Below are 9,621 nucleotides of genomic sequence, written 5' to 3' on the forward strand. Positions count from 1 at the left end.
AGCAAGCTTATCTGGCTTACAGTCACGCCCATATAAGGAAGTCTGCCCTTCTGTGACATCACAAAGGGACAGTTTACTAACATTTATAGGTCAGAAAAGTGGAAAAAGCACAGTCGGGTCTCAAACCAAAATTGCAATCGAGAGATTGTTCTCACACAAATTCCTCCTGGGATTGTGCCTGATGGTGGCATCTTTAGGAATTGTAAACAAATGTAGCTTTCCTGTACGAGCCATTGCTAGCAAGTAAACAGGTAGGCAGAGCCTAGAGGAGGGTAGCAAGCTTATCTGGCTTACAGTCACACCCATATAAGGAAGTCTGCCCCTCTGTGACATCACAAAGGGGCAGTTTTACCACGTCTTTTGAAACAGACCGTTTTGAGCCATACCAAACTTCTTTCAGGACTCACTTAGAAATGCGAACATTCAACGAGTACAAACAACACAAAACACATGCAGCAAGACAAAAATACAAATCCAAAATGTTGCAATAACAAACATGCTGCAAGATCAAATACAAAATAAAAATACTGCAAATGCCAAAATTTTGACGTAAAATTTGGCATACTGTAGAGTTTAAACTCGGATTATGCTTCTATGCATTTAGCTGTTAGATTCTTTTGTCGTGACTGAACAATGATAACCTAATGTAATGCTGTATTGACATCAGCCACCTTTATTGCAAATGTTAATCCGCACTCGAAGGCAAACATCAATGTCAAGCTAGAAGATATATACTGTATTTGCTCGGAGCTCTGTAACCTGATTTGATCCCACCATAATAAAGTATATACAGTTATACTACACATGAAGTTATTTCTATACGTTGTTTTAACGTCTCTCCTTTGTTTTTAAAGGTCTACGGGCTGTTTTTAATGGCTGAAGATTTGCGCTGAGGCGAAGAAAGGTAATATAAAGATAATGTGAAAATATTTAAAAGGTTTTAGCAAAGTAGAGCCTTGGCCGTGACAGTAGAAATTGTTTGGATATTTGGAGGTGCGTAAGAAAAACGGGAATATCGATTTATCATTTTTGGGGGGAGAAAATATTGGCCTGCTGTTGCCTGTTAGAGTCCTTTGTCGCGACTGAAAAATTGTAATCTAATGTAATACTGTAATGCTGCATTTACATCAGCCACTTTTATTGCAAATGTTGATCCGCACTCGAAGGGAAACATCAATGTCAAGCTAGAAGGAGGGTTTGGATGGACAAAAGAGAGGTGACGTATCCTACGGCGGCACCTCACGTATGGTGTCACGCTATTAGACTGTTTACGATAGACGTTATGACTTTTCTCCAATAGCGGAGATTTTGTGTATCTCTAATCAATGCCAGCCATTGTGCCTGCGTTGGTAAATCAAATTCCCTCAGCATTAAGAGAGGCGCTGAACACAAGGTTGACAGTTCGGGCTTTTGGCCCAACGGTCAGCGCTCTCACTACCATTCCGAATGTCCTGTGTTAGAACCTAGCATATTTTCACTGAGGTTGTATAGTAATGCAGGACAATTCTAATACAATTTAGAGTTTGCACTAGATAAGAGTGAAGTGTGTTTGATGCATCCCAGATCCTCGCCCAGGATGTTACCTTCCTCTTTATCTTGATTCCGGTTTTATCTCTTGTTTTATTAACAGCACCGGCCTCCAGCATGGCACCAGGAAGTTGCAGCCTGCAGGCATGTTTACACAAGAGCAGTGATCACACACATTGTGATAGCAACAAAAAAATAATACTGGCTTACTTTTGTTGGGTTTAAAATCAATTTGCTGCCCTCTTCTCACTTAGCGGCTGCGTTTAATCTAAGTGATCTACTCTAATCCCGCTAATCTGCATATCCATTTTCTCAGAGACCCTGTTGGGAAATGGAACATGTGCAGGCCAAACAGTCATTATTCATTTTTTAACACACATTGACTCATTTTGGGCAGCAGCCAAGAGTGTAGATCTTTTCCAAAGGGGGGTCTATCGTAATGATGATGATGAAGTACAAATATCTCCGACCATTTGCCATGTGTCTGATTACAAACTGGCAGCCCCCCCTAACATTTGTTATGTTTTCATATGTTTTACCATTTTGATTACATGCTGTCAGCTGCAGAGACGTGGAGATAGGGTGAGTGTAAACGAATGGTGCAGATAGTGACACATGTTCTGGGTTGAGTGAAGAAGAACACATGCTGGTCTCTGAGAGAACATACAGCAGAGAAGTGTATGCGAAACAAAGATGGCAAGGCTGAAGTGGGTGAGATACGTTAGAGGACAAGCAGAGGGGCTAACTTTGACCCTCCGATGCCTTCTAACTAACTCTCCCCCTCTTAATCTGCCCACCCTCTAAGCCCCCTCACTGTAAGTCCAACAAGCTCTATTTATAAGCTGTGGATGGATAAGGGAATCAGGTGGAAAGAGTCCCATTGGAAGTGTGAGTTGTGCTGTATGTGTTCAAGTGTGTTAATGGAAACCTATCTTTGACCAGTTCATGAGAAAAAAAGTAAGATGGAATTTTTTCCGAGAAAACAGAGTGGAAAAAAGTGTATTGTGTCATTTTACTATAAACACTAAAGTCACCACATGGCATTTTAATATACAAATATGTACCAATACGAGTTTAAAATGAAAACAAACATCTCTTGGGCGGCACGGCGGTCTAGTGGCGACTTAAAAGCAACTTAAACGCCAAAAAGTAAGATGGAATTTTTCCTGAGAAAACAGAGCGAAAAAAGTGAATTGTGTCATTTTACTATAAACACTAAAGTCCCCACATGGCATTTTAATATACAAATCTGTACCAATATGAGTTTAAAATGAAAACAAACATCTCTTGGGCGGTACAGCGGTCTAGTGGCGACTTAAAAGCAACTTAAAAGCCAAAAAGTAAGATGGAATTTTTCCAGAGAAAACAGAGCAAAAAAAGTGATTTGTGTCATTTTACTATAAACACTAAAGTCACCACATGGCATTTTAATATACAAATATGTACCAATACGAGTTTTAAATGAAAACAAACATCTCTTGGGCGGCACGGCGGTCTAGTGGCGACTTAAAAGCAACTTAAACGCCAAAAAGTAAGATGGAATTTTTCCCGAGAAACAGAGCGAAAAAAGTGAATTGTGTCATTTTACTATAAACACTAAAGTCACCACATGACATTTTAATATACAAATATGTACCAATACGAGTTCAAAATGAAAATAAACATCTCTTGGGTGACACGGCGGTCTAGTGGTTAGCACGCAGACCTCACAGCTAGGAGACCAGGGTTCAATTGTTCAAATCCACCCTCGGCCATCTCTGTGTGGAGTTTGCATGTTCTCCCCGTGCATGCGTGGGTTTTCTCTGGGTACTCCGGTTTCCTCCCACATTCCAAAAACATGCTAGGTTAATTGGTGACTCCAAATTGTCCATAGGTATGAATGTGAGTGTGAATGGTTGTTTGTCTATATGTGCCCTGTGATTGGCTGGCCACCAGTCCAGTACCCCGCCTCTCACCCGAAGACAGCTGGGATAGGCTCCAGCACCCCCTGCGACTCTCGTGAGGAAAAGCGGTAGAAAATGAATGAATGAACAAACATTTCTTGAGGTGCTGCAATGACGTCAGCCTCCCTTTAGGCTCCAGGCTTCAGAAGAACTGAAAAATTTTGACTTCATCACACTAGCATTGAGTGGATACCAACCGCAATATTGATCATATTAATATTTTTATGGACCCACTACTGGGTTAATACAGCTATTTACCTACTATATGCCCATTGGAGCTGATTGGATGAAAATCGATAAAAATAGTAAAGCTGTACTGTCACCATCCAATGAAATAAGCTAAATGATCACTGAAATATTTCATGGTCCTTACTGTATCTTACTGTATCTTATTGTAATGTGTTGTAGTGAGAGCAACCAGGCAACAGCAGCCAATATGGAGGACCAAAGCTAAGCAATCACTGGAAAACTAAGAGGCACATCCATCACAAAAGAACTGGATCCTCTTTGCAGCCCAGACACCCTCACGCTCTTCGGTTTTTCTGTCTTTATTATTGTAAGCGAACAAGGAGGCCCCTCATAGTTAACATAACTTATCCAGTGTCTCATTTTGAAATAAAAAAAGACCAAAAACAAAGCAAAAAGAGCACGAAGGTCATTGTGGTTTGAAACCTTCAAAACCTCACGCCTAGCAAAGCGGCCTGGATGTGTAACCAAGGCCGGCGGGTCATGATGAAGCCTGTTCAGTCCTGGCTGTGTTTTGACACTGCAAAAACACAAATCCATCAGAAGGCCCATTTACAAAAACCATGCATTCCTTACACATTGTTCCTCTTTCAGTCATTTCTTGGCTTGGAGTTACAGAATATTTTACTGTAACGGCTGTGAAAGGCTTCAAGATCATAAACATTTTGAAAATCTTGTTTTTTTAATGGCGCGTTAAAATAACTAAAGTCAAATTGCACTGTTCCAAAGCTTCTAAAGTAAGACCTGTACATGTGACATAGATGCAGATACAGGTCTTTATAGCGGGGTTGTGTGTACGATAAACCCATGTGACCAGGAAGCTGCCTTTGCTCGTGTTTGATTTACCATCACGTGACTAAGCAGCAATGGGAAACCAAACATCGCCCACCATTACCTGGCCGCAGGCAGGCAAGCCCAGACTCACCACAGAGAGAGCAAGTCGAAAACGAGTTGTATGATTTGTAAAAAGGCTGTAAGAAATTTTATTGTGCTAATAAAGTATTTTATATTTACTCATACTCCAAATTGTCCATAAATATGAATGTGAGTGTGAATGGTTGTTTGTCTATATGTGCCCTATGATTGGCTGGCGACCAGTCTAGGGTGTACCCCGCCTCTCGCCCGAAGACAGCTGGGATAGGCTCCAGCACCCCCCGCGACCCTCGTGAGGAAAAAGCGGTAGAAAATGAATGAATGAACAAACATTTCTTGGGGCGCTGCAATGACATCAGCCTCCCTTTGGGCTCCAGGCTTCAGAAGAACTGAAAAAAAATTGAGTTCATCACACTAGCATTGAGTGGATACTCATAAACTCTGCCCAAATTATTTCCTGAACTGTGACTGAAAAAAAATTATTCAGATTTTGATTCAGATTGATATGCATCCACTTTAATTTAAAAAAATATCGGTATCAATATTGGCGATACTGACCATGTATTTATTTGGTATCGGGTCAATACAAATAAAAACAAATAATAGTCGATACTAGCGATATCACCACTAACACCACTAAGAAGAAACTTTTCTAGAATTGGTTTCTTTATTTTATAATGTAAGATATTTGTTTACATCAACACTGTTGATGTAAAATCTGTCTGATTCTCATGAATCATTCTGTAACCCGTGTCAAATTGTCCACAATGGATCCACCAATCCCCACTACATGGAAGTTGAGCAGCGCCAGCCGACGAGCTAAACCCGACAACCAGCCCAACTATAATCCGTTAAACGTGTTCAAGCCTTATACTGTTGCAGTCTCGTTTTGTTGGGTTGTTGTTTTAATTTTAAACTGTGCCCATGATTTTTTTTTTTTTTTACTCTGCTTGCCCGAATTGTACTAATCTCTTCCCACCTTGTAGAGAATGATCTTTTGTTTGGAATAGGTATTTTTTTTAAAAAGCTGCAAAATGGCTGACTCCGTTTGGCGTGTCATTCATTCATTCGTTTTCTACCCCTTATCCTCACGAGGGTCGTGGGGGGTGCTGGACGCCAGCCAATCACATGGCACATATACCATTCACACTCACATTCATACCTATGGACAATTTGGAGTCGCCAATTAACCTAGCATGTTTTTGGAATGTGGGAGGAAACCGGAGTACCCGGAGAAAACCCACTTATGCACGGGGAGAACATGCAAACTCCACACAGAGATGGCCGAAGGTGGAATTGAACCCGGGTCTCCTAGCTGTGAGGTCTGCGCGCTGACCTCACGACCGCTGTGCACCCCGGTTGCCGTGTTATGTATGTTTAATGCAACTTTGGGACATATTTTCCTTGTATTTGTGATCAAATTCAAAATTGCAAAATCAATTTAAATGCTCTGTATGCTTGGTTGAATTCCTCCCAAAGTCCCAGGACCCGAATAGAGAGTCATACAAAAACACATTGTGATGGTAAAAGACGTCTTTGATATGGTCGTACCAAGACGTCTGTGTGATTTCCTAAAAACAGGAAAATCCCAGGTTCCTAAATGCCCGTCCCAAAAAGACTCTTTCTCCATTCACCTCTCGTCCCGCCAGCCTCACAGTCTCCAACCTTTTCCTGCCGAGGTCGGCAGCAATGGGGGCTTTCTCTTGTTTCCTGGTGCTGGTACTGCTGGATAAACACACACGCCGCCCCTCGTATAAAGGCTCAATTCTTCTCCATCATGTTTAAATATGGATACAAAGAGAAACTTGTATGATAATTTCTGGCATATGGTGGCGGGGTGGCCAGTTGGCGGGGGAGAAGTGTGTGTATGTGTGTGTAAGGGGTTGGGGGGGGCGCTGGATAGACAGACGTGCGCCTTGTTCTGATACTTGTCTAACATTTCAAGCTCTTTCTTTTTTAAAAGAACAGGCCAATTTCATCTGACGGCGTGACTGAGTGAGTGAGAATGTGAAATCTGACAAACGATTGGCTGCCTGAACTTGCGTGCTGACATAATAAGCACTGGCAAGTCCCGCCGTAGCATAAAGCAACACTGTCATGGAACTTGGTGGCATGTGGAAACACACCGAGCTGCCGGGGATTAAACCAAAATACTCACTTGAAGGAGATCACGTCTCTGCAATGGCGGGCATGCAGGTCACCTTTGACTGGAAGATGGAAACACGGAGACAGAAGCTGGCCGATGGTTCGGAACATGCCAGAGATGTCATGGATAGCCTGGATGATATTGATGGCCTACAGACATAAAGAAGATCACCTTACTGTCCCTACAAGTATAACCCCAGGGTGGCCGCCCCCGTTGATATGTGCTGTTATTCATTCATTCATCCATTTTCTATACCGCTTGTCCTCATCAGGGTCACAGGTGAGCAACAGTTCACCACACCTAACATGCACCGAACGTGCATGTTTTTTAGCATGGGGTAAATCCACACATGCACAAGGAGAACATTCATTCATTCATTCATTTTATACCACATATCCTCATCAGGGTCACGGGTGAGCTGGAGCCCTCCCCTCCAACAGTTCACCACCCCTAACATGCGCCGAACATGCATGTTTTTTAGCATGGGGTAAAACCACACATGCACAAAGAGAACACTCATTCAGATTCTATACCGCTTGTCCTCATCAGGGTCATGGGTGAGCTGGAGCCCTCCCCTCCAACAGTTCACCACACCTAACATGCGCCGAACATGCATGTTTTTTAGCATGGGGTAAAACCACACATGCACAAGGAGAACATTCATTCATTCATCCATTTTCTATACCACTTGTCCTCATCAGGGTCACGGGTGAGCTGGAGCCCTCCCCTCCAACAGTTCACCACACCTAACATGCGCTGAACGTGCATGTTTTTTTAGCATGGGGTAAAACCACACATGCACAAGGATAACATTCATTCATTCATTCATTTTATACCGCATATCCTCATCAGGGTCACGGGTGAGCTGGAGCCCTCCCCTCCAACAGTTCACCACACCTAACATGCGCCGAACGTGCATGTTTTTTTTTAGCATGGGGTAAAACCACACATGCACAAGGTGAACATTCATTCATTCATTCATTTTATACCGCATATCCTCATCAGGGTCATGGGTGAGCTGGAGCCCTCCCCTCCAACAGTTCACCACCCCTAACATGCGCCGAACGTGCATGTTTTTTAGCATGGGGTAAAAGCACACATGCACAAGAACATTCACTCATTCATTTTCAACCATCACGAGGATTGCGGGGGGTGCTGGAGACTATCCCAGCTGTCTTCGGGCGAGAGGCAGAGTATACCCTGGACCGGTCACCAGCCAATCACAGGGCACATATGTATAAACAAACCACCATTCACACTCACATTCATACCTAAAGACAATTTGGAGTCGCCAATTAACCTAGCATGTTTTTGGAATGTGAGAAGAAACCAATGCAATGCAATGCAAATTTCCCCACTGAGGGACGTATAAAGGCATATCTTATCTTATCTTAATGACAGAGTTTCGAGTTGAGATTCAAACCCACAGCCTCTTTTCTTAGAGGCAGATGTGCTGACCACATGTTCCACCTTGTTGCCCCAACACAGGAACTGTCACGTGAATTCAGGGAACAGCAAGAGACGAGGTGTTTATGAAGACGTTGTGAGCTGAACACGTAACGATATCAAGTATCGAGCTGAAAAGAATGAGATGTTATGTACTGTAGTTCACATGCGAGTGAGCAAACTTGACGTTGTGGGTATTGTCAAACGTTTATACAGGAAACCGAGATGTTTTAGTCATGCTGTACCACAAACCACCGCATTAATAACACTGAACCTTCAACTGCAGTCTTTGAGATGTAGGTCAAAGATCTTCAACGTCTGGATGGACAATAAACATACGCAAGCATCCATTTGATACGCTTCTTTTTTTGGATGTTTCTAACAAACAGTCTTTCTGAGACCCAGTCAAAATATTCTGCGTCACCAGGCAACTTCTAGTTTGTTCATAAATGTATTTATAATATTTTTCCCCTTTGAAATATCTGTATTGAAAAATGAATTACAATAGATTAAATTCTGTTCCAGATGGAATGTAAGTAATTGAGACGTCCATACCCTCCTGCCATTGTTCCTGGTTTAAGCCTTATAATGTACATATGTATCGCACCTATTAACAGTGTCGGGCACGTTACTTTCAAAAAGTAATTAGTTATAGTTACTTTTTTACCTTTCACCTCAACGAGGTTAAAGTAGTGTCTGTACTTCTCTTTAGCAAACGCTGTATTCTCACTAGACTCCTCCTCACTCGCCATCTCTCGCTATGCTGTATCTGTATCTACTTCCGGCACTTTGGATGAGCTCTAAACACCCGCCCACTCAAGTTCGCTGATTGGCTGAAGACGCAATTTTAGCCAATCCTCATCGCTTATGTGTTCTAATCACCCGCCCATTTAAGTTCTCTGATTGGCTGAAGACGCAATCTTGCTAAACCTTTAGCCAATCCCTTGTCACTCTACAACACTCTCACACTCGCACTGCTCTGCAGATTAGTTATGAGGTCGGTGACATATTTTTAGGCGGCTTCAGTAACGTGAAGTAACGGGGTGTTGAAAATAGTAACGGCGTAATACTGACACCAAGATTAATTAGTAAGATTACCCGTTACTGAAAAAAGTAACAGCGTGAGTAATAAATAATAAATAAAATGCAATAAAATAGTAAGTAAATAAAATGAATATTATATATATATATATATATATATATATATATATATATATATATATATATATATATATATATATATATATATATATATATATATATATATATATATATATATATATATATTATGATATATATATCATTCACACCACACTCACATTTTATTTACTTACTATTTTATTGCAATTTATTTATTAAAAATATTTTTGGACAACTTAAAACAATATTATAATTATTTTTTCAATTTGCCAACCTTATAAAATCATTCTAATTATTACT

The 9,621-nt window shown here is 41.4% G+C and overlaps 1 long non-coding RNA gene across 2 annotated transcripts; it reads right to left on the minus strand.

Moving 5' to 3' along the window:
* Positions 1–1,111: 1,111 nt before the first annotated feature.
* LOC131134608 (uncharacterized) lies at positions 1,112–8,934 on the minus strand. Of its 2 annotated transcripts, XR_009131427.1 has the most exons (4): positions 8,849–8,934; positions 6,748–6,884; positions 6,224–6,314; positions 1,112–1,665 (listed from the first exon to the last, which is right to left on the minus strand). It is a non-coding gene; the product is annotated as an uncharacterized LOC131134608 (long non-coding RNA). The 2 variants fall into 2 exon arrangements; XR_009131426.1 differs by lacking the exon at positions 1,112–1,665 and having other exon boundaries at positions 5,992–6,314.
* Between the last annotated feature and the right edge of the window lie 687 nt (positions 8,935–9,621).

Source organism: Doryrhamphus excisus, chromosome 8 (genome assembly GCF_030265055.1).
Source record: "Doryrhamphus excisus isolate RoL2022-K1 chromosome 8, RoL_Dexc_1.0, whole genome shotgun sequence".
Classification (NCBI taxonomy): Eukaryota; Metazoa; Chordata; class Actinopteri; order Syngnathiformes; family Syngnathidae; genus Doryrhamphus; species Doryrhamphus excisus.